Genomic DNA, 27,309 nt, shown 5'->3' with positions numbered 1-27,309 from the left:
AATGGACGATAGGGGTTGGTGAATTTGTTCATAGTTCGATTCACGGTAACTCGAGATCCTCGTGTACGCGATATTTTTACACGCGATGCAACATTGCGACCGATACGTAAGTGCGAACGAGGCCCGATCCTCTGGACACGTTATTACACAGGTAATACACCTGTTACCATACGCGTTGCGTAAGCCTCTTCAGACGCGAACCCTCGACTTAAGCTGGCCGCAAGAATTCCGAGTACATACTTTCACTCCTAGCCGCGGAGAGGAGGTGTCGCGATATACACGCCATGACGTTCGACAGGGAAAAGGAGAAACATTTGTTGCATACCTGGGGCCGGCCGGTTAGCCGGCAAAATTAAAGTGAAATTAATCCGGCAAAATTACGGTTCGGTGCACGATCAATGGGAACACCGTTCGAACCCATGCGCGTTCTCGATTACGTTTGCATTCATGATCGAACGCGTTTGTTAGGTAATTTAGAAATTACCGGGTGCGAAAAATGTTCACTGAAACTGTGGCTCGATGCACGGCTGTGTTGTCTTCGTTTGGGAGTGATGGTGGAATTTGTTTGCGAATCGCTTCGATGTTGTTCGATCGGCTCGTTTCGAGAGTCTCGTGGTCTCGCGCAGGGTAAATATTATTCGGTAATATTGGCGATAATATTGACCTTCTGGGGATGATATTGTGCATCGACGCGATATATTGAATGAAAAAATGTGTCCGATATTATCAGACCCCTGTCAATATGTCGAGATGGTGTGTAGGTAGTATTGCGCAACGTATCGAGAATATATGGTGCAAGGAGAGAAATTGGAAATATTGTCTCGATAATATTCAGAACCTTCTCAATATTATCGACGGAATATTATCGTATCGATCATTCTTTCGTTTAAGTCGATTTTATTCGGCGAAGAGAGTACAAATTAACCGATTCGTGCGCTGCATTTTAACAGTATGGCGCAACCGTAAATATCTCGGAATCGATTGCATTTGTAATCCGAATCGTGCAATTGCGATATTGAGGCAAACAATCGAATCTTGCCGTAAATGAAATCGGTTTCGTATAAACACTCGCGGTTACGGTTTTAATTTTTCGTTAAGTTTGCTGTATTTTCATTCTCGAAACCGAGCGTTACACCAAGGTAGCCAACTCTAAACGAAGTTGTACTCTGAATTTCGATACATAGTCTCGAATAAATTTTAACGAAGGTACGTAAATGTACATGGATATTGTTCATCCCCAAAGTGAACGTTTCCTTGTACAATTTTGTTCCATATTTGAATTGATTTAACGTTGTCCAGTTTTATGGTAATCCTTTCGTTTTTTCTTCTTTTAAAAAGGATTCTTTCGGTGTTAATTTCAACGAATTCTAAGTCTATGATCGTGCATTCTTAAATTGCAAAATTCACAGATTGAAATAAGTAGTAACTTGCAAAATGTCCAGGTATTTCGATAGAATGCTAAGATACTTGGATAGCATTGGTGAGTACGTAACACGAAGTTTACAACGACGAACGATAATAATTATTCCAAGAATTTCGAATTCCAAACAAACTAATTTATATTTCACAGCAGTGCAAGCGCTTTCAATAAAGATGGTGAGCACTTTTGCGAGTTTTTTTTAATCAAAAAGCGATAAAAGTCGTAACTTTGAAGCGTCTCGTTCCGAATGAATCGTAATAAATAATTTGACAACGATACGCGTTCTAAATTCGCGTGAAAATGAATAATGATAATAAAACGTTCGTACGTTACATTAATAATCTGTGTACATATATTTGTTAGCCGCGTAAGTCAACTGAAAATCACGTTCAAGTGTTGAAAGTAAAAGAATTTGCAGGGGTACGGAATAGACTCGGAGCAAAAGTGGTTGCAGGAAAAGGAAAGAGATAAACGGAGTATTTATTGACGCAAGCTATGGTATCTCGCGACGTAAATCGGTGAATAATGCAATGATAAAAAATGCATAGAAGGATCTATGAATGACACGAAGCAGAACTGCATGACTAATCTCGCATGAGTAATTTCGTTTAGGAACAAATTATTAAGCAATTCCCATATACGTATACGATGCATTTGATATTTGTTACACGATTCTGTAATTTATTGCAAAAATGAATACTCGTAGAGTTTATGAATAGAAAATATTCGATAAATCTAGTAACAAATGTCCAAATGATATCTGTATTTTCTTTTCAAGAGATTCCTTTCGTATCGCCATTCTTTGTTAGCTACGTATCTAACATATCTCTAGTCAAGCGAATATAAAATTATTTTAGCGGACTTTCAAATTTATATAAAGTGTTGTATGTTGAAAATTAGTATGTTAAAGTTTTTAATTTCCCTTTTCCCAAGGTTTTAATTTCCCAATTTCTCAATTTCCCATTTCTCCATTTTCTAATTCCACATTTTCCTCATTTTCAATTTCCCATTTCTCCATTTTCCAATTCCACATTTCCCTCATTTTCAATTTCCCATTTCTCCATTTTCTAATTCCACATTTCCCTCATTTTCAATTTCCCATTTCTCCATTTTCCAATTCCACATTTCCCAATTTTTCACTTCCCATTTCTAGTTTTCCCGTTTTCCCCATTTTCAATTTCCCATTTTCCCAATTTCCTAATTCCCCAAATTTCTAATTTCGACTATACTCAAACCCAGGTAACAATATCACTCTTTGATTTCCGTGGGAAACTTTACAAGATCCTTTACTCCTTTATTTAATTTTCCGATTTATTTCAAATTACAACTATCTTCAAATAAATCGTGAAAGTTAACTCAAAACAAAGGCTTTTCTTCCCGTTGGTGAATTCAGAATCGAAGAGATTAAAATACCAATTTTCTTCGAAGTGAACCAACGACAGATGCTACGTCTTCGAACGTTGACTCGTCGGGAAATTTTCCCCGGGACAACGTTCTGTATAATAGAGAACCGAGTAATTTACCATTCGATATTACTTCTTCGGAGCTACTATATCATCGAAGAAATTCCCTTCAAGACAATACTGTGCAGAATGGTAAATGGCGATTCGAACGCGTTGCGATTTCAAGCCAAGCTGCCCACCACGCTTTCGTTTGCATTACTATTCCTCTTCAGTTACGCCTTCATTATTTCGAACAAAAAAATACCCGGCTCCGCATTCTAGTACACCAGGCCCCTTCGACTCTTTATAGTTTCCCCTATTGAACATGACATAACGTACTACGAAGTTTCTTCAGCTTTCCCCGACCCTCGTCAAAGCCTGATACATCTATAATTTTAGATGCTACACGCCGTGCAGTTCAGAGTACAGATGTTCCCGTCCGAGCCATTATTTACATAATATCATCTCCTCGTCGTACAACGATCTTCCGTCCACCTGTGCGCGAACACCCACAACGCGTCACAGAAACCACCGTGGCGCGTTATTATTTTGAAAAATCATTTAGAAAGGAGCAACGATCCCGCTACGAGAAGAAAAGAGGAAACCTGCTGGCAAAGCCGTCCAAGTTTCGATATTTCACCTTTCACCGGCCCATTAAACCTCGCTTCTAATCCTGAAGTCTTATTATCGCCTATAGACGCGTCACAAGTGTGCTGTTAACACGTAATCGTTTAATCTGCGAATAACGTTTTGTAGACACGTATCTTCGCACGTTGCGTTATAGTATACGTATATTTTGAGAATATTAGCGCTTCTCGGTTCTCCAGAGACAGATCGGAACCAGGGTCGAAATGTTGGATTAAATTTATCATTTACCAATTTGTGATTGTTCTCTACCAGCAAGGAAGGAACAGCTCTTTGACGTTACAAAGAAAACTGGGTTCGAAGTACTGAGAAATTAGAGTAATTCGCTATGAAGAGTATTCTTGATTTTGTAAACAGCAATGTTCAGGATCAGATGAAGCTTAACCTTAGAATCTTTACAGGTCCGAGATAAAGATTTCAAATATGTCAACTGATTCTGGAGATACGAAAATATTTGAAGAAACTATGATAGATTTATCTTCTAGTTTCCTTTTTTATAGAAACTGTATCTTTTGTTTTAACGTAACGTAACGATAGGTTGCGTTGGGACGAATTCAATCGTACTGTATTATTTTATGATTTAGTTCATAGGTTTAAAAATAAACGAGTTTATTGTTACGATTGAGATTGACGATAATAAATACAGCATCACTTGTATAAGTGATGTCGCGACTTTGGATGTCGATAGAGATCTCCAGAGTGAATGAGATAAGGAAACAGTGATAGAGATATTGCGAATTTTTGCAAGACATTTTAAACGATAGTGTTATTCAATTTAATGCAATTATTTAAAAAAAAAAAGAAATTCTCGGTAAATCGTAAGACACTCTTGTCCAACGTCTACAATATCAACCTTCCACGGGACGTAGTTTCGAAGAAATTGTTAAACCAATTAACGACTTCGTTCAGCATGCTTCGCCATTCTCGAATCTAATTTTCATTCAATTTAGGCTGCCGGATTGTTCGCGATTTGAATTAATTGCAATCGGTAACGTGATCTTGCAACGACAAACGTACGGTAAAAAAAAAAGAAGAATTTTCAGGAAATGTATACAAAATATTTTGCATGCATAATCCATACTTCCTACTTTCCAAATTGCACCAGTGCCCCATATTTCAACATGACCTGAATTATTAAAAAGCTTCTACCGGCTTCTACTACGTGCTCAACCGGTGTACTAATTGCATGAAATTCTCATTAAAGACGAGAAATAATAGCTATGGAGTGGAACGAAATCAATTGGCCACTCAAGGCTATTGAGTACCTATCCCCACCATAACCCTATAGTGTTTGACTACCGTCACTCGATCACTCGTTTTTTTTCACGAATCTTGAACTATATGCTTTCTTTCCCTCTCGTACAAGATAAGTTGGCACGGAATAAAAGTGGAGATCGTGCTTGGCTAAATTCCGAGTCGAGGAAGTCACCTTGAATAACCAATTACTTTGTTCTGATTGTACAGTAGAACGTCGATTATAGGAAGGCCAATTATCGAAAGACTCACCGAATTAACGTCAAAACGTTTGAGTAGAAGAAATCAATTTTCTCCTAACATATACAGTAACCATGTGCATCGTTATGTAATTCGTAACATATACAATATCTACACACTAAATGTTCGATCTTTTTATTTTTATCTCCATCGATCGATTACAAAAGAATTTATTCGTCAGCAATTTGTTATCTTTCTATTATTCTCGATAATCGATGTTCTGTTATAATTAAAAACGACAATACCTTTTTTCGACGTAGCTTCTTCGAATTAATGAAAAATAATACTAAATCACACTGGATAATTAGTCGAGTGTATAAACATTTTATCATAACTTTTAAATCTTCTTCGATAGAAATAATCGATGCAAACCTAGAACTACAATTACGATGTTCGTGAAAAAAATAGGAGAATTGTTATATCGGAATTGTCTACTTTCGTAGGATGTATATTAAATAATCAATACAAACCTAGAACTACAGTTACGATATTCGTAAAAAAAAAGAAAAATTATTATATCGGAATTGTCTACTTTCGAAGGATATATATTAAATAATCAATTGAAACCTAGAACTACAATTACGGTATTCGTAAAAAAAATAGGAGAATTGTTATATCGGAATTGTCTACTTTCGCAGGATAAATATTAAATAATCAATTCAAACCTAGAACCACAATTACGATATTCGTAAAAAAAATAGGAGAATTGTTATATCGGAATTGTCTACTTTCGAAGGATATATATTAAATAATCAATTGAAACCTAGAACCACAATTACGATATTCGTGAAAAAAGAGGAGAATCATTCAATCGTAATTGTCTACATTCAAAGGGTAAATATTAATTAGTCTATTTTTAACATTAAAATGTCCGAATCGATATATTAATGGTAAACATTCATCGCGTAAACTTCCTCGATTATCCAGCTGTTTCCTGGGAATCTAAACGCCCGTATGAAATACCGAACGCGACGGGACGAGTTAGAAGCCACTGGTAAAATTAAATTACGACGCTAGCATTTTGCTTTTTCATCACCTTACTCCCCGTTTGGTACCCCGTTGCAATCATCGACCCTCGAGTTTCTCGTTCAACGAACATCGGACACAGTTTCTTACGCTCGACGAACGTCGCTTCACCGTGCCCGACTCAGCCTTTGGAATAAAAATCTTGCTGGAATTTCGTCACTTTTACGAGCAAACTGTTCGACCGTGAATCAGACTCGCGTTGCAACACGACGATTTTCCTTTCGCCTGAATTACATCGCAGTCGGTTTCCAGCGTTCAAACCGCATCGAATCGAGAAAACTCGCTCGACGTCGATCGACGATCAGAGCAATACGGTTCGATCGGTGTCGCTCGAGATCTGTTTCTTTTTTCTTTTTTTTTTTTTTTCATCTCCATCTCGTACGCGGTAATAAAATTTCTGAATCATCCGTGCAGGTGCGTGCGTTTACTTTCGCGTACCGAAACCCCCGGTCTTGCGTACACTTGATCGGCTCCTGGCTAATTATAACGGATTTCGTAACGATTCAATTCCGTGGTCTGGACCGTTCAAGGTTATTTCGTTCGTACGTTGAAATGCAAGACGAATGATACGAAAACTCGATCTTGGTAAGGCTCGAAGAATTTACATCGATAACTCGTTATTATTCGAATAAAGGTAAAGTGTGGTTCGAACGAGGCACGAGTTTAAATACGAGTGTATTTTAAACGTTTCGACCTTGCACCGATCGAGCCCACTTCGATGAAGTATAGTGAAACACAAGAATATGTGTTTTTGTAAAAAATGTAATTTTGTAAAGAATACAACATTTTCATGGGTAAAGAGAGGAAAAGGAAAGAGATATGAAAATTCGCGTGTAAGAAGGAATGAAATGGATGTTTTTCAAGATCGATTGATAAGAAAGAAACCACGAAATTGTAGGTTGATTATTTAGATAGAAGAAAAGTTGCTTAGGATGTCCAAAGGATTGGAATTTAGAAAATTTATACGGTATTTGAAAATTAACAATAATTATCAAATAAATTAGCAACAGTTCGATAGGTTTACTGGATTTTCCTTCTACGAAGGAAAAGAAGAAAGGTTTGGTCAATGAACATAAATAATTAACATTTTAATTTTCCTTTTTTTCTTTCGTCTTTTTTTTTAGATCAAAGTTCTGTTTTTTACTATGTTTTGTCGAGTGGACCTAAATGATACAGAGATCATGGTAAGTTTGATCTAATTTTATTCTTTATTCGAATTTATTATTTTTATTATTTCTTTCGGATTTTGACGAGCGATGTTCGACTTTTTGCATCACACAGTACAATATTATTTATTTACATTAAATTACATTATTTACAATAAATGGCACTGTCAATGAAATTAGCTCCACGACTCTTGCAAACTCTCACCAGTTGCTACATTTCGTCACGTGTTTAAATGTCTCAATTGCTTAGATCATTTAAAGAGTTTAATCTGTGACTATTTAAAGAACCGCCGATGTTTTGCAATACATTTTACGGTTTAATTATCTATTTCGAACGTTACTCTTTACAGAAGTATGCTGCTATATTGCGATACGTTTTAAGATTTTATCTAAAATATCTATAAACATGGCGATAAAAATGTAATAAAACCAGTCGATGAAAGCTTCGAATAAAATGGTTTTCATTTTAGAGAGGCAAGGTTTATTTCTGTAGTAAAGTGATCGAAATGAGTAAACATTATTCCGAGATAAAAAAATATGTAAATGTAAACATCGCAGCAGTATTCTACCTAGTACTTTATACAGCTTGCTGAATTTTATTGCAACATGAACATTATTTAAGCAGATCATTATCGATCAAACCTAATTCTTAACAAAATAATAAAATATTAATTAAACAGATCATTATCGACCAAACCTAATTCTCAACAAAATAGTAAAACATTAATTAAGCTTTGAAATTTGAAATTCATATTTTTGACTTCGTATTACTTTAGATAACTAGAAAAAACGAGATATTAGAAATATACATAACGTATATTAGTAAAGAGTTGAATGTAACAAAAGTAATGTAGTTTAGACAACGTTTAACAAATAAAAGGCTCTTCCAAAGGGGTAAATTGACATTTTTCCTTCGTACATTTTCTCTTGGAGTCACAGTAGAGGCGTTGAAGATTAATTGAAATGTTATTTCATGCATGAAATGAAGTATCGTTTACCATTCAGAACGCAAATTTTGCATTGAATAGTTTCCTCTTCCGTTTAGATTCCATTATTCGATTGTATTGTCTTGGATACCTAGGAATAAAAGTGGTCGGTGATTTTGCAACGAGTCTTGCAATTGTCACTGCATTTTTCTTAAATCACTATTCTGTTGCAACTACTTCTGTTGTAACTTCTCTTCCTGCATTTATTTATTTAATTTCTTGTACCCGCGGTGAGATGTAACATCTTCCAACACGTTTCTTGTTAACGTAACGATGCGTACTAAAATTTTATTCAATGAAATTCCTATAATCAACTCGATGGATCAATTATCTCGAATAAATCTCTTCTTCGATACGATTATCTTTTAAATTTCCTAATGATTGTTAATAGTTTCGTATTAAGCGATCGGATTTCAATTTAACAGGGTATCTTAAAATATATTTTCATTCTTAAAACATATAAGGAATTCAATGCAAATAAGAAAAGTAGATTAGATAAAAGGTTTCATGGAAACAATGCAAACAATGAGTTCAATCTTTTCGCTAAACGAGTTAGATAAAGAAACTAGAATCGAAAAAGTAACAGAATCGACATTGATAACATTCAACTCTAAACAAAAAGAAAATAGTTTTCTCTCCGAAGAATATAATTTTCATATACTCTATATTAAACGTTCGCATAAATCTTCAGAGAGAGTAAAATGAATCGTTCGTTTTATATTAAAAAATGAATAATGTTAGAAATCTGAATTTAATTTTATGATATTTTATTTCCAACACGTTTATTTATGTCCTCTAGTAATATATAATACTAAAGTGTCCAAAACTCTCTCGTGTAAAACTTTTTTTTATTAAATATTCGAAACCGAAGGATGGTGATGTAGATATCCAGTTTACCTGACAAAAATGACTACATTGTAGTATCGTAATTTGATCTTAGCGTAGGTTTAGTAAAACGTAGCTTCAAGAAAGAATTAAGGGCCTTTTTTTCGAAAGAAAAAACACTGTTGAGCCAAGAAGTGTTGAGTTGAGAGGAGTCGAACCGAGCAGAGTTGAGCCAAGAAGTGTTGAGTTGAGAAGAATCGAATCGAGCAGAGTTGAGCCGAGAAGTATTGAGCCGAGAAGTGTTGAGCCGAGAAGTGTTGAGCCGAGAAGTATTGAGTCGAGAAGTGTTGAGCCGAGAAGTGTTGAGCGAAGAGTCGTGAAGCGTTGTAGAGAGTCGTGTCATAGTCACGTCATTTACTATTATCCAGCTCTGATCAAGATATTGATTACTTATAACTTAATAAATGATACCACACTACATATATCTCGTTATTAACCGAGAAAAATCAAATTCTAATGGATAATGTACGCGGAGACAAAGCAAAGACGGAACCTTTTCGTGCGAGACAAGGGATAGGTAAATGTTAACGGCCTAGGGCCTCGAGGGTCGAAGAAAGGGACAAGCTCGAAAAAGGCTCGTTCGAACGATGCACCGGATGCACGCGATCGTTCGTTCGACCGTGATGCTCGCGATCGGGCCAGGAACATCCTTTTTCAGGATTGCCAGGAATCGATGGGGCTGATTCAGTCGCTCGGCTCTAATCTCGCGTTGGTCGCTTAATCGCTCGAAAATCACAGCCCGCTCCGACGCGAGAGGTACGGGCCGGTTGAACACCGCTTGAAAAACTTAAACGCGAACTTAATTCTCGAAGAACCGACTGTAATTAGATAGTCAAGCTGACTTCTTGCCGCCCGAGCCTCGAGCATGGTTTGGGTTCAGCAACAAGAGAAGGGTCTAGTTAGAGGAAGTTCGTTAAGTCAACCACGAGCATAGAATTTACTTGGCTTCTAAACGCAGACTCGTGGAATTATCGCGCGGGGTTTGCTGCTGAATCGTGATTTAATCATTTTGAACGTGCAACTATGATAATTAATCGTTCAAAGGTCCAGACGCCTGTTCCGTTGAACCGAATCTAATACAAGAGCTGTTACACTGATTGGTTCTAGATAAAACTAGGCATTATACGGGTCATCGTACCCCCGTCGGATAGGTAAACGCGAATTTAGACTTTATACTTCGATGTGCATCTCGGATGATTCATCTGCAGTGAATTTATAGTGAAAGATGAAAGCTGGGAGCGTTTACACCGTTTCACTGATTGAATTCGATTCGGCACGGAGCGAACCAGTACGGTGCAAAGCGTTCAACATTGAATTTTATGAAACTTCGTAGGTTTAGAACGGTACAAAGGGTGTGTATCTTTCAAGAGGTGAAACCACTATAGATTCATCCCTCTGATGGTATCTTGGAAACTGTCGGAAATTCGAGGAAGTTTTCCAAAACAAATTTTTGAAGATGATGTTACGTATACCGTTGATAATACGATTTAACATTTGAATCGTATTTTGGTTCCGAGAAACGTGAAAAAGTGATTGCTCCCGAGGGAGCATTCATTGCGCGTGAATATAATGGTTGGGAAGAAAAATGTGGGATGTTTTCACAACGATCGATTTTTCCTGTAAAGAGAAATGAAAAAGTTCGATACCATCTGGGACGCTGAAGCTTCGTTATCGAAATTACAAGCAGTTAAAATTTGCCGATGTTGCTTCTGGTACGCGCCATTTATACACCGGTCAGCTGATTGCGCAGACGCAGAGAATTCACGCACGCACGAGGAACACGTGTCCGTGTGTTCACACGCGTGAAAGTTTCGACTGCATTTATCTCGATAACGGCTCTTTTTTTTTTTAAATTTATATTGGCACGAGGAATTGATCCCGAAAAAAGTCCCATATTCTTTTCAACGCCTTGTAGATGCTTCGCTCAACGTTACGCAAAGGTAACGCGTATTACATAAAACGGTGGTGGTGTTCTAAAAAAAATTTCGCGACTACTAGATTCTCGTTTTTTATGTTAAACGATGAAAAAAAGGTAGCACCCGGAAATTCTATTTCTAATCTCCAATCTGCTGTCGTTTTCTTCAGAATGTGTGTTGGATTCCTTCAAAGAAACTACTTAGATAACACATTTCTTTATCGAAAATGTTCATCGGGTAAGACGTATGGAACGGAAAATAATAAAAGTGTGCACGTTGCTATAAAAATTGTTTTCTTTTATTTCGCGCCCGGGAGTGGATACCAAACGGAAGTGCCTGGGAATTTCTGAAACGAAACCGAAGGGAAACAGGAGAGAAATAAAAAATCCGGGATCCGACGCGACGTTATCCGTGTAATTGGCGTAATATAAATAATCATCCGTAGAGAAAAACGTGGCTTCGTCGCTATCCAAACATTTCAATCATCCACATAACTCGACGACCAACAACGAAACGGTTAACCAAGATAAAATGGAACAACGCTACCGTACACAGTCCGAGCCAATGCATGAAATTTAAATGAACGTTATCATTACAAGTCCGCATTCTTGCAGCACGCGGCAGCCGGCAATCAAATACCAGCAAACGCGATAACCGAGACAGAAAAGCATGAGCTATTAAGGCACACGTGGTTGGACGAGAACTGAAAAACGTAACGACCGATTGGAAACACCGATCTTGTTCAACGAAAAGCATCGAACACTTTCGAGCAACGAGATGAGTTCGGATTCAAAGTTCTGTGGCAATTACATGCAAACCGAATTCATTATGTTGATGATAATGTGTCATGTGTCATCCTTGTTCCTTATAACGCGATAATTGAGACGATTGGTGGATAATTGAATCGGGAACTGTTGTCGTTTGTTTCCTTCTCGATTTTGTACGTAATTGAGAAATATACAATTCTGTGTGTAAAAGTCCTATGACAATTCGAATTCATCCTTGTTCCTTATAACGCGATAATTCAGACGATTGGTGGGTAATTGAATAGGGAACTGTTGTCGTTTGTTTCTTTCTCGATTTTGTACGTAATAGAGATATACAATTCTGTGTGTAAAAGTCCTATGACAATTCGAATTCATCCTTGTTCCTTATAACGCGATAATTGAGACGATTGGTGGATAATTGAATCGGGAACTGTTGTCGTTTGTTTCCTTCTCGATTTTGTACGTAATTGAGAAATATACAATTCTGTGTGTAAAAGTCCTATGACAATTCGAATTCATCCTTGTTCCTTATAACGCGATAATTGAGACGATTGGTGGATAATTGAATCGGGAACTGTTGTCGTTTGTTTCCTTCTCGATTTTGTACGTAATTGAGAAACATACAATTCTGTGTGTAAAAGTCCTATGACAATTCGAATTCATCCTTGTTCCTTATAACGCGATAATTGAGACGATTGGTGGATAATTGAATCGGGAACTGTTGTCGTTTGTTTCCTTCTCGATTTTGTACGTAATTGAGAAACATACAATTCTGTGTGTAAAAGTCCTATGACAATTCGAATTCATCCTTGTTCCTTATAACGCGATAATTGAGACGATTGGTGGATAATTGAATCGGGAACTGTTGTCGTTTGTTTCCTTCTCGATTTTGTACGTAATTGAGAAATATACAATTCTGTGTGACGATTAATTAAAAAATATTGTAGACGTTACTATGCAATAGTATCGATTCAATTTTTTCAGTTATTCTTGGTATAAAAAAATGATTGTTAGATACCTAAATAATATTTGAGAATCAAGTCGATGGGACGAAAAAGTACTCGTAAAAAATGTTTATATTACCAATATAATCGTCATAACGAGATTTTGGTAATAAAATTAGCATTATTATATATGATATTAATATATGATACATGTTATAAATGAAAACATTAAAATAACGACGAAAAATAGTTGCGATTAAAAATAAAACGATTAGTTAAATAAGACGATTAGTTAAATAGAACTAAAGCAAAATAAATTACGCGAATAATCTAACGATCTGCGGGATTAACGGAGACCCTAGAAATTCTCCTGGAGTTAAGCCGGACTTAATAACAGTTAAGCGGAGTCATTTCCTTGCACCATTGTGACACTTCGCTGGTTATGTCATTGCACTCTTCGTTTCCTTGTAATTTCACATCATTATTTAATATGGTACATTACAGAGACGATTAACGAATACGCTTCGATACAAATGGCCAATACCAAAATATAACAAACCATGGCACAATATTCTTAGTCGTTTTTGAAGCTATTACTTTCATCAAAAATGCAACAATTCTTTCGTAGAAGAATAAGAATAAATACTCGAATAAACAATACGAACGATTTAGAACGATAAGGATACAATATTCTAATTCAAGTTATTTAACTTCTATAGGTTATATTTAAATTTTACCTTGGTATTCTTTTTACACGAAACTCGTAAACCTAAATTGAAAAAGATTCGTTCTCAAACGTCCCGAGTCATCTTCGAAATAAACCTTAATTTCCTAACGGTTAATTAAGATCATAATTTTCAACGTTTAAGAAAAATAATAGAAACTGAAAAAAAAGAAAATAATCTCGAAGTAGCGGGAAGAAAATCAAAAGTACAATATACAACAAAAATTACAATAGTACGAAAATACGTAGTTCGATCAATTTCGTACGTTCTGTTTAATTTTGATACCACGTGGACCACGTGTAGTGGTCAAACAGAGCCACTGTACAATCCGAGCGTTCGTGTTTGCGCAATTTCATCACAGTCTCGTTAGGTTCGATCACCTGTTAGGGAGACATCGGCGCGACGATCGTGAGTCTTTTCGAAGCCATGGAAGCCTCTGGCTGTCCACATTCTCAAGCCCGATAGAGAAGCACGACCGTAAATAAATAATAGAATTTAGCCAATGAAAGCGGCTCAACGTAGTTGAAATAGGTCCGAGCACTGACCCCACGAGCTTCGATCCGTCGCGAGTCCACGCTTAATTGAAGCAGTAGTATTCGCGCCCGTATACGAGAGCGTGTTTGTACGAGGTGCGCGCGCGCGCGGCGCCCACGTGCAATTTTAATCTATGCACGTGCCTGCATTCAACGCCGTACGCATGTCACTGACGCGAAAACATCGGGACACGATACTGTTTGTTGATTCTGCTCGGGGGATCACCTCGAATTAGGATTCGGATCGCATACTTTGTCCAGACACACCGATAAAGAATTTTAGACTAGGCGAACGAAGTGCAAGCCTACGATCGAGTTCGTGGAATCACATTCTGTGATTTTATTACCGTTTGGTATTTGAAATTGAGAACATTTTCATCGAGTTTCAGTTATTTTTTTTTTTTTTTTCTTTTTTTTTGCAGTACAAGAGCAACGTAAAGAATTTCAAACCGGGCGAACGAAGTGCAGTCTACGATCGAGTTGGTAGGATACCAATGGTGATTTTATTACCATTGCATTGATATTTGAATTGTGGTCGAGTGGTTTGATTGATTTAAACGTAGGTTTGAAACGAATTTTGCGAAGAGATTATGCATCAACTGAAAGTACTTAATCCCACCGCGGTGACTTGAAGAATAATTCTACTTTCGCGCAACGTTTAACGGGATACAATTTTTTGCACGAAATAGCACCGGCCGTATTATAAATCACGGCTGCCAAAATGTCATTTCTCTTCGTATGAACAATGGGAGGAAAAAATGGTTTAATTACGTTTCAACCGTTGTGCTCGTTCTTTTATAAAAGTTTTTATTCAAGATCCCAAGGACACAATGAAAATTGTTCTCGGTTTACAATGAACACTGAAATTGTAGCTTTGCAGCTTCGTAAAGCGAATTCGTGAAAGCGAATAATGTAACGAGCACGATTAACGAATGGTTTCTATCGATTCGTCTCTTTCGTTTCTTTTCACGTTATATTTTCATCTTTCAATATCGTTTTAATTACTTCAATGTGTCATTTCACCCAGAATGATTACTGTCAAACGTAGACGTTAATATCAAAGAACACAACTGGTATAAACTGATAACACTTTCGAGATTAATGACGCAAGTCATTAAATTCCAGATAAATTCCATTGTTGTTGATGAGAATTCACGTGTCCTGCCACAATCCTTCATTACATTACTCTTTTAACCAATAGTCAATTGCACTGGTTGCTCTAAGTATAGTTTATATTAATCGAGTCACTGTTATCGATATATGTTCTGTTCCAGTTTAGTTTGTTGATCATATTTCCCACGTACAGTGTCAAAATACGATTCGTTGTGTGTATTCGATAAAACACTCTTTTGATAGTTATATCGACGGAACACATTCTTTTTTCGTGCGAGTATTAACAGTTACCACGCTACACTACTTAATTACAAGCGTGTTTAATGTTGTTCGCAAATCTAGTACTTAGCAAAGGACTAGATGTTAACGCGATATTTACAGAAGGGCGTCTGGCACGAACGAAAAGCGTGTTTTAATTAAAATAGACTGAACGTGAAAATGAAATTGAAACGGTTCGCTGGAGTATTTCCAGATACTCTCGAGGCTTTGAGAACTTTTCTTTGAACACGCTTTCCATACATTTTCTACGCGTTGAACTTTGATTGCACGGTGATTATGAAGTGTAAACAAAGTTTTACATTGTTTATTTGGAATACACCGGTATACGTGGTAGAGACACTGGCATAAAAAGCACGTTTTAAACGCGAGCATGAGATTAAAACGCTCTTGAACATTTCGAAATGTATATGAGTGTTTCACAATTTTTAATTAACGCAGTTTTTAAACATTTTTCGCTGAAAAGCCAACTTTGCTTTTTTCCAACGATGGTTCATCGATATTTCCGCTGAATATAAATTTTGTATAATTTTGTAATTGCAGTTTCACTTTCTTAATTCGTTTAAATGTTTTATATTTACCTACACTTGTAAATAGTAATTCAAAACTACTATTAATAATACCGAGTAGTCACTCCCTTCAATTTGTTTAATATTATACCCTACTTATAAACAAACCCAATCGTTTTTACTGTAAAGTAAATTATTATTAATTACATTTGTTTTCATATCAAATAATTATCCGCACCTCGATAATGATCATGGGTATTATTAATTTCACGTAACATATCAAAATTGTTCGATTAGTAATATAATCGTTTCGGGTAATTATTAATATAATTGTTTCTATGTTATTTGAGTAATTTGGTTCGTACAATTATACTAATATTGAAAAATCTTTTAATCTCGCTTTCGTGAAACCAGGAAACCATGTTATTTCGTACAATGTTAACACTCGATGAAATTTAAATGAAAAGTAACGAGCAACATTTAATGTTACTCGACATTTTAATCGACTTTATCCAGCATTTGAACGAAACACGATCGACAAACTTTCCAACAGGAAATATTTGTAAGTAAATTTGGAAACATAGTCATCGAGTGCATACAGATCGTCCTGGTAACGCCTTGATTTACGATCGAACATCGTTCAATAATCATCAACACGTCAATTGCGATCCAGACATCGCATCATATTATAATGATTGGCGCGCTAATATGGACAGTGGTAGACGTGCCGCCGTTGATATGAATATTAATCCAGTTTGCAAGTAATGCTTCATAATTATTAACGGATCTGTCTGTGTAACCTGTGTCGCGTGCACAGTGAATATTAAAATGAAACGTGCCAGATTGAACGAGAACGTTTCCAATATTTATCGACATCTGTTTAAGAATCCGCGTTTATTTTCGTCCGCGAACGTTTCAATTAAGTGTATTAAAAATTTACTATTTACGCAGCTGATAAATATAATTGCGTTTTATGTAATTATCGCATAATTTGGTTACTCGAAAAATATGACCACGAATCCTCGCCGCACAAAGGTTTGCACGTAGTTTGTATGTTTTCCGGTTGACGTTTTTCGCGTGTGTGGACGTAGTTGCTCGGTCACTGAATAAATTAACACTTTACGATGACTGCCAAGTAGACAGTCACAAACGAATGAGTATTTACAGAATTTTCAGATTATGCGAGATATACGATTTCTCCGGTGTTTGTATATGTTTTTCTTTTTCTTTTTTTTTTTGCATTACTCATCGACTGTGTTTACACTGGCAGAGATTTTCTTTGAAAAAAAATAGAAGTTGTGTTCCACTTCGTGAAATAAATTCTATATATAAATACTTATAGCGTATGACAATACTATACTATACTGGTATTGTAATAACTAAGAAATTTTTCATTATTGTAATCACGATTTAACGATAGTCAGTTGAATTTTTGGTACAAAAAACAATGTTAATTTTGTACTAGATTGGCCGATTCTTCGTATCGCAAACTTTCTCGTTATTATTAAATTATGAATTAATTACTTGGTTTTTAAAGGCATTAAGGAACATTGTATTATGTATAATATGTTCTCTTTCAAAAGTAGTATAATATTCAGTAGTATAGCATTAAGGAACATTGAATTATGCATAATAATTTCAAAAAATGTTTCCAATAATTTGACAAAGTTCATTGTCTCTCAAAAGTAGTATAATATTCTTTCTTATTTATTAACTTGAATACTGTATTTACGTCCGTGTTGCGTTCGGTGTTGCTTTACTTACAATCGCCCCAAATGCGGTTTCAAAGCAGCCGAATCGATTTCTGTGAAACCGCAGTACAAACTGCCATTGACACTACTCTCGAAGATGTAGTGCAAAAAAACATTGACGTTACGCGGTACATTAATTTTTCTAACAGTTGCTTTCGATTAAATGTTAGTCGATAAAGTGGCAAAAAAAGAGAATACTTATACTCGTGCTGTTGTTATATACTTGTATTACTGTGAAAATATAAAACGAAATAAATGATGCTAATACAACTACTTCATTTTATGCCATGGCATACATCTGCAGACAGATTTTTAGTAAACTATATTATTACAATTTTTATAAGTTGACAATTGTTTTGAATTGGAGAATCTGTTGACTGATATGCACTGAACCTGACAAGTTAAAACTCAAGTTGAACATTTTCCTTGGTTTGAGAATCGCATTACTGCGACGACTGCTAAATACACTGAACTCAATACGAAATCATAAAATTGCCATAGACGAACTCCTGTCCTTCTAAGATACACGAGCGGAAAAAATTAAGTTCATTGCCTTGTAATACATTTGCAAGTTGTTTGGGTTGCAGAACCACGTATCTACTTGCAATCGATCCATGGACGATTACTCCATGTCTTTATAAGATACCCTAAGCGATATCTAAGGTTGCATAGTATATCGTCAAAGAGCTATGACGCGGATTATTCATTTACCGGCCTCGAAATAACGTTTCAATTGGGAGAATGGTGAGTGCTTCTACACTCTATTTGTAATTTCCGATTTTAAATAAAAAATAATCATGTGCTTCGATTCTAAGCGTTGGTTGTATAATACAATCTGACGCGAAATTTGTATAAAGTGAAATGGATTGAATTTGTATCTGTCTTTCTTTAAGTCCGTGTCCTCGACAGCCCCTAGGCGGTGAGGTATAGTAATCGATATCACTCGCAAAATACGATACTTTTATAGATACATTGTAAACCGAGTAAGTTACATTAGAACATTATATGTTTCTCGAGGTATTTTTAAATGAAATAATTTTTAATCTTTTCAGTCCGTACTAAAATCCTTTCCATAATACATTCTTCTTTTCAATTTATCCATGGAAAATAAATATTCTTCTTTGTCGTTTACAGTATATACGTGATTCTAGTTTTAAAAATAGAATAAGGAGTGGAAATTATTAAGTACGTTCGTAGAATACTTACAATCTGACTTCTATTTCGAACAAAATTCAAGAGCCAGCAGGTTATAGCATCATTAGTTGATATTCTTGAACACTTGTACTGATAATGTATCTGTAACAAAATTTAAAGAACCAATTACAATTTCGAACGGATAACAAAAAATGTAAAATTCATTGCCATTTTTGATAAATTTTCTCGATGCGAATGATTTCCTTTTCCTATCATTTTTGAAAATCGTGCGATCGAAAAACAAAAAAATCTTGTACGATTATTGTCCTTCCCACTTACCCAAAAAATTAGCAATTCATTAATATTCAACACATTTTAATTTTAAATTATCGTCTGTCTGTAGTATTCAAGGTTCTAAGGCGAGGGTCGGTTTTGTATTCACGAGCTCGCGGTTAAAACGAGTTGATTGATTAGGTTTCCATTCCAGTCATAATATTTCACCTGGTCTTGCCTTGGACTTTCATACTCTTCCTGAATGATATCAATAATTTTTTTATATTTGCGTAGAGGAGTATACACCCTCGTGATTGAAAGTGTTCATAAATGATTAACTCAACTCGTTATACTGGATAAAATCAAACAATACGTAACTCCTTTAGCAGAATTATTTCGGACACTTAAAAGAACAACAGGAAAAAGTTGCTTCTTTCAACTTGAGTAATAACTTATTGCTCGACACAACCGAACAATACTCCTTCATCAGAGTTATCTTGGACACTCGAAAGAACAACAGGAAGAAGTTGCTTCTTTCTGAGTCTCTAACTTGAGTAACTAACTTATTGCTCGATACAACCCAACAATACTCCTTTATCAGAATCATCTTTCACATTTACAAAAGAACAAATAGAGAGGAAAAACTTTCAAGGTATTTCTATCTGAATAGCTAACTCAACTCATTGCTCAACACAACCGAACAATACTCCTTTATCAGAGTTACCTCTCATACTCATAAAAGAACAAACAGGAGAAACTTTCAAAGTATTTTTTTCTGAATAGCTAACTCAACTTATTGCTCGACACAACCGAACAATACTCCTTTATCAGAGTTACCTCTCATACTCATAAAAGAACAAACAGGAAAACTTCCAAAATATTTTTTTCTGAATAGCTAACTCAACTTTTGCTCGACACAACCGAACACTACTCCTTTATCAGAATCATCTTTCACATTTATAAAAGGACAAACAGGTAGGAAAAACTTTCAAGGTATTTCTATCTGAATAGCTAACTCAACTCATTGCTCGATACAACCGACCACCACTCCTTTACCAGAATTCTTCCCATATTTACAAGAGAACAAACAGGTGGGCAAAGCCTTCAAATTATTTCTACTTATGACACGTTTGTTCCCATTACTCTTCGTCGTTCGACGAACGAAAACTTGTTCCCTTAGGGACGAGCGACGAATGGTCTCCCAAGTTGATTCTTTCTTCGAACATAGAAGCCAGCATAACACCGCGTTCTTCGGGCGATCGAAGGCACATTGAGGAACGCAAGGTTCACGCGATCACGGTGTACAGAGAGGGTAACGAGAGAAGAGGGGGGAGAGGAGAAGAGACCAGAGGGGGGGTTTGGCAGTGCGACAAGCGCAACGCTGGAATTAGCAACCGGGGGTAGAGAGTCCGGGTTATAGTTAGCTCCTCTTATAGTTAGCCGCTGACTAGCTCTCTGCAGAATGCGAAATGGGTCTCTCTCCTCTTTCACTCGCTCCCGTTCTCCTTTCTCCGTGATCGTTTCTCCGTCTCCTCCTCTCGTTAAACACTTCTTTATCTCTTACGAATTTCCAAGCATATTCGTCCCTTGATTTCTCTTTTTATCACCCTCGTCTCTTTTTTCCCTCACCACGCTGGGATCCTAATCGTTCGTCCTTACCGGACCGTTCTATCTCGCTTTGGTTTCGAGCTCGTTCTTTTGCCCTGGATTTATTTCTGCACGCCAGTCTACTGCATCGGGATAGTGGACGCTCTTCGGGCGTCTCTTGGCCCAGACTCCGTGGACGTCGAGCGACGGAATTTTCAGAAAAGAAGAAACACGGTCGCCTGGGTCGCGAATGAATTCCGACGGCACGTTGCACAGTGTTATGGGATTTGGAACCGTGCGGTGTGGGGATCGAACGTGGACCACGAGCACCTGGATCAGAAGTGAAGGTCCCTGTCACGAATAAGATTGCACGAAATTAAGCACTCGATACAGACACGAGGCTATTGTAGGGGAGAGAAAGGTTCGATTCGTTATTGGTGACCATACGAGCAATTTATTGCACTCGGGGTCATCTTTAAGAGGAATCGATTATTACGATTTATGGAAGATATTTAAAATATATTGTAGGAGCTATAGTCGAATAGCAATGTATTGTAGGAGCTATAGTCGAATAGTAATGTATTGTAGGAGCTATAATCGAATAGTAATGTATTGTAAGAGCTATAGTCGAATAGTAATGTATTGTAAGAGCTATAGTCGAATAGCAATGTAATGTAGGAGCTATAATCGAATAGCAATGTAATGTAGGAGCTATAATCGAATAGTAATGTATTGTAAGAGCTATAGTCGAATAGTAATGTATTGTAAGAGCTATAGTCGAATAGCAATGTAATGTAGGAGCTATAATCGAATAGCAATGTAATGTAGGAGCTATAATCGAATAGAAATGTATTGTAGGAGCTATAATCGAATAGTAATGTATTGTAAGAGCTATAGTCGAATAGCAATGTAATGTAGGAGCTATAATCGAATAGCAATGTAATGTAGGAGCTATAATCGAATAGAAATGTATTGTAGGAGCTATAATCGAATAGTAATGTATTGTAAGAGCTATAGTCGAATAGCAATGTATTGTAAGAGCTATAATTGAATAGCAATGTAATGTAGGAGCTATAATCGAATAGCAATGTATTGTAAGAGCTATAGTCGAATAGCAATGTATTGTAAGAGCTATAATCGAATAATAATGTATTGTAGGAGCTATAGTCGAAAGCAATACCTAATTATGTAACAAAAAAATATTACTGTAACTCATAGAGAGACAGTTGTCTTTGTGTGTATTAAAGATGTAACTCTATTGGAATGTAATGATAAAAAGAATTTAAAAAAAATAAAATATTAGTTGTACGATAGACAACTTTGCCTTAGACAATATCCACGTTCCTTTCAATTGACATACATATCGAATTTTACCAACCGAAATTGAAATGACAATGATACAGTGATTGAAAAAGGTACAAACGAAGTGATGCTGGTACTAGAATTGTAATGTCAATATGCGAATGAACTGGCAATCCTGCTGGAGTTTGAACGTCAATATACAAATGAACTAGGAATCCTGCTAGAATTTGAATGTCAATATACAAATGAACATACCAGCCCTACTACAGTTTGCATATCGTTATACAAATGAACATATTAGCCTTCGTACAGTTTGCGTGTCGTTGTACAAATGAACTGATATTCCGTCGAGAATCGAGGCAATGAAATATTCAGTTTTCAAGTACTTTGAGAATAACAAAGGGCCAGATCTAAGAAGTTTTCTAGAGGACGGAAAGGTAAAGGTGACACGGGACTCGTGGAACACGATTGACACAGTGTTGACGGAAATGAGTGACGCAGTGTTTGTAAGTGTGAAGTCACGCGTAGATTAGGGCGGGTGTGTTACAACCTGTTTGTTCGTCCTTCGAAGAGTACATTTGCATATAGTCACGCAATTCGGACGAGTTGCATATAATGTTCGTTTAAGGACAAGACAAGTTCACGAAGAAAAAAATCGAGCCTGTAACATCCTCAAAATGCGATTATATTTTACTTTTAAACAGAATTGTAGACTTTCCTGCAAATCGATTCGTTGAAAAATAACCCGAACGAAAGTATGAGAGAGAGAGAGAGAAAGAGAGAGAGAAATATTCGAATAACGTGTAACTCGTTATATGTTTGAAATTTCTTAACGAAGAACACGCTTCCTTCGAGATGTTTGTACGATCCTATCATCGCATAACAGATATTTTATGAATGACTTCTTTGCGTCTTTCACAACAGGATTAATAGCCACTAGTCACGATTGCACAATTTACTCCACTTCGTAACGAAGAACATGCTTCATTCAAGATGTTCATATGTCCTATCGTCGCATAAGAGACACTTTACGAATGGCTTTTTTTTCAAACGTTTTCTTCGACAAAATTTATGATAGCCACCACTTTCAATGTACTTCTGTTTGCGCGCTTATATCTTCCGTTCGAGTAGATTTTATCTTCGAAATGTCTCGATAAAAGAAGAACAAGAAAATAAACGTATTTTTGTAATACTTCTGGATCAGCCCTGAGTTAGGTGCGTGCAATCTTCTACGCGTATCTTTGAAATATCTCGAGGCAAGTTAATCGAGAAACAAACAGATTTTTACGTGTCTCAGGCCTGAATTAGGTCTGGAAAATCTTCCACATAAATTGATTTAATCTTCGAAACATCTCGATACAAGAAACTCAAGCGATAAACATACTTTTATAATACGCCTGGGTCAGGTCCGGGCAATCTTCCGCGCGAGTAGATTTTATCTTCGAAACATCTTCGTACGAGAAAATCGAGGAACAAAGATATGTTTATAATATATCATTTACGTCGTAGAAGATTTAAACGGGGAGATTGAACGTTCGGGTGTATAAGCCTCTGGGACAGCAACTTAACAAAATGTACGAACGCGAAGTTCAAGCAGCCGTTAAATATCGCTGCGGACGATATTCGCAAATCATATGGTAATTGAAAGGAAGGCTGGGGACAAAGGAAGAAGGATGACAGAACGACATAATATAATACGATACGAAAAGGAAGGTACACGTTACGTTCAAGACCTGTTAAGGCAGTTATTAAGCTACCTAGCGGAGCCATCCGGTGTTAAGAATGACGTGTAATTTACGCGAACGATAATTAAGCATAAAAGTCGCGAGAAACAAGAATTTTAAACGGAAACCCCAGGAATTTCACCCCCGTAGGTTTTAAAAAACCCGACAGAAGCGGATAGATGAAAACATTCCTCGAGACGCGAGTCGAGTGCACTGTGAGTTGGCAAATTTCGTTCGGCACGGAGACGAGCAATTTGCAAACGAATGAAAGAATTCTAAGTGGAAAAAAGGAATTACCAAGAAGGCGGAAGAAGAAACGCGGCTAGGCTGAAAACGGATACGTCGATGTTAAAAGGTAATTCCTAAGCCTCGTTGCTTTAATTTACTTCCCAGGAAGAGAACGCTTTAAGTAATCTGGGCAATCTGTGTAATTTTTAATAATTTACGCTCTTACGCGCTCCGTATTTCTCACTGTTTATGTTCACATGTTGGAATGCTATTAAACCTTCCTTCAATTTCTCATTCGAGTTGGGTGATCACGAAAGATGATCGCTCGCCGACCAATGAAAGCAGTTTTCCCGTGCGTGACTTCCGCCGGATTCGCGTCGACAGTGCTTCCATTGATAAATAGACAGTCGCACATGCATCAACGTTCTCCGCGCGAGTTAATATTTCGCAAACACCGCTTACGCGTGCGCCTCGACGATCATTCTTCGAGAACAACCACTTTCTCGATCACTCCATTCGATTCGTAACTCGAATCACCGATCTCGATACACCGATTCAAAAATCACACGAATTCTCGGATCGTTATCGAAAACGTAACTCGAGGAACACCAGTCTTTCGCTTTTTTTCGTAACATTACCGACATACTTGATTTTCTTCACTGGAACTTTGTTCACTGGAACTTTGTTCATTGGAACTTTGTTCACCGGAACTTTGTTCACCGGAACTTTGTTCAGTGGAACTTTGTTCAGTGGAACTTTGTTCAGTGGAACTTTGTTCAGTGGAACTTTGTTCAGTGGAACTTTGTTCAGTGGAACTTTGTTCAGTGGAACTTTGTTCAGTGGAACTTTGTTCAGTGGAACTTTGTTCAGTGGAACTTTGTTCAGTGGAACTTTGTTCAGTGGAACTTTGTTCACTGGAACTTTGTTCACTGAAACTTTGTTCACTGAAACTTTGTTCATTGGTACTTTGTTCACCGGAACTTTGTTCACTGGAACTTTGTTCACTGGAACTTTGTTCACTGGAACTTTGTTCAGTGGAACTTTGTGCACTGGAACTTTGTTCACTGGAACTTTGCTCACTGGAACTTTGTTCATTGGAACTTTGGTCACTAGAACTTTGTTCACTGGAACTTTGTTCACTGGAACTTTGTTCACCGTAACCTTCGTAGACAAAGGTGATCGCGACAATTATTTCTCCCGATCGCGACAATTATTTTCTCACGTCGCGTTAATTTTTCAAAACGGTTGCAAGCTCCACCCAGAAATTATTCAATGGAGTTTAAATTTAATTTGGAATCTTATTTTTTATATTCAATAATGAAAGACAAGTTACTCCTTCGTTAACACTGGATTTACCAACAAGTCAAAATGACTGGTTGTGCAACAGCTTCTAGAAAGAAATTTACTCTAAATTCCACAGTACATTTTCCAAAGATTTTATGACTTCTTCTATCTTATACGTACAATCAATTTCATAAGTTTCTCTCCTTTCTCGATCATCGATTTTCCCTAGATACGTAACAAGAACACCTTAATATACACAAAAATCGATCGTCAGTTCCAATGTCAATTGGAACACGAAAATTCAAGTTCAGTAGCAGAATTGCGTTGATTCAGTTCGGTTGGAAGAATCGTCCGAATTGAAGTTAATAACGGTGTACCATCCGAAGATAAAAATTCCAAGATGGCGCGATACGGAGGAATCGTAGCAATTAGATACACGCAGAATCCGCTAAACTACACCGGGATTTTATGTTACGTTCCGAGTATGTCGAACGGTGTTTATAAAAACAAGCGAGGAACACTCCTCGTTCTAGCGGTGCGACTAATCGGTCGTAAAACAGAAAATTCGTATCCCGGACTCGCGTCGTTTGTCACGGTTTTATTATTCGCGTAAAAATCCATCTATTCGGGAAGAGAAATAAAATTTCCGGTTCGAGCTCCCGTGCCTTATCTTCGATCGCGCTAACGCGTAAGGCCCCCCTCCCCCCTTACTGCCCCCCTCGCGTGACATTCTCCGCTCGCGTCAACTTTATTCGGTACTAAAGCAACGTCCACGGTGGACAATAAAAATCAGAAGTTGGCTACGGGAAATATACGAGCGATCCAGCGGTGGCTGCGGGCCGGCATCGTTAGAAGTTAATCCGCTTCTCTAATTATGCGGCCCTTCCGACGTGGACTTTTACGAGAGGGAGAAAGTTCCCCGGACAGGGCACAAAGTATCAAATATAATATACGAGCCACGGTTCGCGACAAAATAATTAACCTGCGCGAGTCGTCGCGTTAATTCCATAAATCCTCCTGGAAGGATACGAAACGTGACTCGGCACCGAAACGCTGGTACGCGGCTGCGTCGTTGCACCGCGTTCTCGTGGCTAACTCCAAATTATAAATAGACTGAACTATCCCGTTTATCACCGTCAATAGAGCCGTAAATTTCACGCGTAACTGTTCTCACTTTACCATCTCGAGCCGGTACCACGAAAAAGTGGCCGGCTCGCGCGAGTATACGTTGTAATCATCCGCGATTTCAGGTATCTGACTGACTGCGCCGCGTCAACTATCTTAGATTCACGCTGGATAGCCACGGTCGTGTTAAATGGCCGCTGCATCTATCTAGATCCAAAGTACCTATTTCTGGTAAGGGGTTATACGGCACGACGCGAAGGCCGTACCGCCTGGGACGCGTGGAGGAAAAATGGCGAGTAGCCTAGCGCGATCGGCGATTCTCAAGCCGTCGGGGACAAAAAGCGAATTCCTGTTAGACGAGTTATCTTTCGTGTATTATGTTTCCAGCGTTATTTATCGGGACGAGATTATTGGTATCTTTGTCGCGTTTATCGCGCATCCCCCCTGCCGCGTGTATTAATATTCAATTTATACCCGCTCCTTGATAGCGCTTTACGCGTTCCTCTATCGTAATCCCTTACACGTTGGTTAATTATTTATGGTGGTAATTACTCCGTGGCTCATTACTCGACCGTGAACCACGCATCTCCTTCCTCGCGTTCGTTCGATTGAATATCGAAGCGTGCCGTACAACGCGTAGCTTTTAGCGATCCCGAAGGGGGGCTGAGCGATCCGATCGTGCGAAAATAAATGGAAAATACGGGGGCCAGATTTTTCCAGCACCCGCGAACGTTTTAAGGAAATTCGATTCCGTGCACTCTTGTTACAGGTGTTCGTTGTGTTCACGCGCGATGGGTAGAAACAATGGTAGCTACGACAGTACGCGTGGAGGAACTCGCGAGCGTCCTGTGTATTTCCACGGTGGATTTTTTCCGGAAACGAAGCCTTGGAAGAAAAGGTGTGATCTTTTCGAGCGATGCATTGCGCGTTTATCGACGACAGTGTATTTTTTTCTTCGTGGAACTGTCGAGAAAAGATTTTTTGCGTATCGAGTACCGGTATTTCAGTGAGTTCTTTTCGATCGATTTTTGCACGTGAATCTACGACAGTGTAT

The 27,309-nt window shown here is 37.5% G+C and overlaps 1 protein-coding gene across 2 annotated transcripts in view; it reads right to left on the bottom strand.

Moving 5' to 3' along the window:
- The window catches only part of LOC143151271 (uncharacterized), a 159,997-nt gene that overhangs the window by 52,903 nt on the left and 79,785 nt on the right, over positions 1-27,309 (bottom strand). For both annotated transcript variants that reach the window (XR_012993278.1, XM_076320246.1), the window contains exon 2: positions 18,805-18,894. The gene's annotated coding sequence lies outside the window, so the exon portion shown is untranslated. The remainder of the gene's footprint in view (positions 1-18,804; positions 18,895-27,309) is intronic.

This window comes from Ptiloglossa arizonensis, chromosome 9 (genome assembly GCF_051014685.1).
Source record: "Ptiloglossa arizonensis isolate GNS036 chromosome 9, iyPtiAriz1_principal, whole genome shotgun sequence".
Lineage (NCBI taxonomy): Eukaryota > Metazoa > Arthropoda > Insecta > Hymenoptera > Colletidae > Ptiloglossa > Ptiloglossa arizonensis.
The sequence above is the reverse complement of the archived record's forward strand: the minus strand, read 5'-3'. Positions and strand labels throughout refer to the sequence as shown.